We start from the raw sequence: 2,236 nt of genomic DNA on the forward strand, positions 1-2,236 counted from the left end.
CCTGTACCCATGAAGAGTAGTGCTAGAAACTGGAACTGTAGCTTTATGTACACAAGAAAGTAGCTGCTGTTAGAAGCATATTGTTTCCTTCATTTCAGCAGCCCATTTTCCCCCTGTATCCCTGTGGCTACCTGCTCCCACTGCAGAACAGAAGCAGCACCCAGCCAGCAGCTCCTCAGTCCTGGCAGGTCAGCGGCACTTCCAGGAGCACACCAGACTGGCAGCAAACTGCCCAAAGGGCACTCAGCCCTAGACCCTATTCAAACCCTCCAAAGTAACTTGGCCAGGGGGCAGGGTCAGCACCAAAGACACAGACACCAACCTCAGGAGCTCAGGGTCTTTGGCGACAGCTCAGAGCAGCCAAGAACCTCCCAAGGAGAAGCTCAGCAATGCTCCCCAGCACTGCTACCCAAGGTGACCTACAGGGACTGAGATCCAGCACCAGGGACCCTGAGCCTCACCCCCAGCAGCTGGGAATCCCCTGTCACAACCCAGCCCTGGAGAGCCCCCCCAGAACTGGCAATTCCCGCGGGTGCGTCCGCCCGCCCGCAGGCCAAGAGGCTCCGGCTGTGCCGGGACAGGGCCCAGGTCGGGCAAATGCTGCAATAAACAGGCGCACACAACTCCCACAGCGGGAACAGCTGGGCTCAGCCTCCTCCGGCGTCGCCCCAAAGCCTGGCCAGGGCTTCAGGAGCAATGCAGGAGCTGCCTTTGGCCCCGCTCCTCCCAACAAGGCCACAGGACTCATCTCAGGGCCCTGTCCGGCCTCTGAACACAGAAAGGTCAAGCCATGTTTCACTAATGAGCACGGACCTAGCCCAGAACACTAATGATCCTGGCTACCGCACTGCCGACAGGATACAAACACAACATCTGGGTTGAAGGCTCACCCAGAGGTCAGCTTTGCCTCAAGACTCTGCTTCAGGCCTCAGGCCTTCAGGAAGTCCCAAGGTGCTTGAACCTCTGCGCAAAGCCTGCTCCCATCTCCTGTGGAACCTCACAGATCAGGCAGCACTTCCTCGGCCCACTCCTGAGGCTATTTAGCCTGCCAGCAAAGAGCAGGGGCTGACCTGGGAATGACAGAAGGCAGGGAGGGGAAAGGACCCTTTTGCTTCCATCCAGAAAGCCAAAGGCCGTCAAAAAAACCCTCTGGTGAACACCTGAGCAGCACCAGGAGATGAAAGGCCTGGCACTCCTGACTCCCAGAGCTCCCAGCGCTGCCTTGCCCCTCACCTTCAGCCCTCGTCTTGGACAGCAAGGCAATCCCAGGGACAGAAATCCAGGCTCCTGCTGCTCCTGGACGGAGGCACCCAACAGCTCTGTGCTGGCTGAACATGGCAGCAAAATCAGGATGCTGCTCTTCCTTGGGCAAAACTCCAGCCACTAAAAAGCTGGAATGCAGGACAACCCTGCCTCTCCACCAGGGCACTTGGATCCAGCCCTACTGACACATGGACATTTGAGACAGGAATCCATAACCCTCCGTGAAATCACATCACAGCCTCCAGGTGTTTTCCTGTTCGTGTCCTCACTTACCTGGCATAGGCTTCTTCCAAGGCTTTGCAGACACTTTGCCTCTAGCCAAAAAGATTAACATCGCCTTCTTTCCAGCTTTCAAGAAGTCACAGCAAGTCATCCTGGTCCCATGTTCCACATCAGATTCTCCTGTAAAAAGAAAGATATTTTTTCTGTTCAGATCATTTCTCAAGCTGTCAAGAAAAGCAGGATCCCACATGCACTCCCAGAAATTCTCTCAACACCATTTGCTGCTTCTCTCTCTGGCAGGGCACCAACAAGTCCTGGGACACTTCTTGTTCCCTGCTGGCCAGTGACCTTGAGCGATAAAAGAAGGCACCAGTATTGCTGCTAATTTTACAGCCACAGGCTTTGAACTTTCCACAAGTTAAAAGCAGAAGCAGACACTCCTCATCGGGCTCGAGTTCTCGCTTCCTGGCCCAGGAGACGCGCGGCCGCAGCTGCTCGAGCTTCTCTACCACTGCAGAGCGCGCCGAACACGGCAGGCGCACGGCAGGTGACGAACAAGCGACTTCTCCAATCCCGGCCCCGGAGAGGCGTGGCCGCCGCTCCTCGAGGTCCTCCGCCTCTGCACAGCGCTGCACGCACGGCAGGAGCACCGGAAGTGACGAAACAGCGAGGCCACGCTCCCCGGCCCGGGAGACGCGTGTCTGCCGCTCCTCGAGGATCTCAGCCGCCGCAAAGCACGCCGAGCAGGTAA

General features: G+C 57.1%; 1 long non-coding RNA gene across 1 annotated transcript; it reads right to left on the reverse strand.

Annotated features, from left to right (window-relative positions):
* Positions 1–843: 843 nt before the first annotated feature.
* On the reverse strand, positions 844–2,010 carry LOC136304922 (uncharacterized). Its single transcript, XR_010724890.1, has 3 exons — positions 1,761–2,010; positions 1,537–1,665; positions 844–1,070 (listed from the first exon to the last, which is right to left on the reverse strand). It is a non-coding gene; the product is annotated as an uncharacterized lncRNA (long non-coding RNA).
* Between the last annotated feature and the right edge of the window lie 226 nt (positions 2,011–2,236).

Source organism: Chamaea fasciata, unplaced genomic scaffold, assembly GCF_029207755.1.
Source record: "Chamaea fasciata isolate MVZ Bird 193981 ecotype frontalis unplaced genomic scaffold, bChaFas1.0.hap1 SCAF_219, whole genome shotgun sequence".
Classification (NCBI taxonomy): domain Eukaryota; kingdom Metazoa; phylum Chordata; class Aves; order Passeriformes; family Sylviidae; genus Chamaea; species Chamaea fasciata.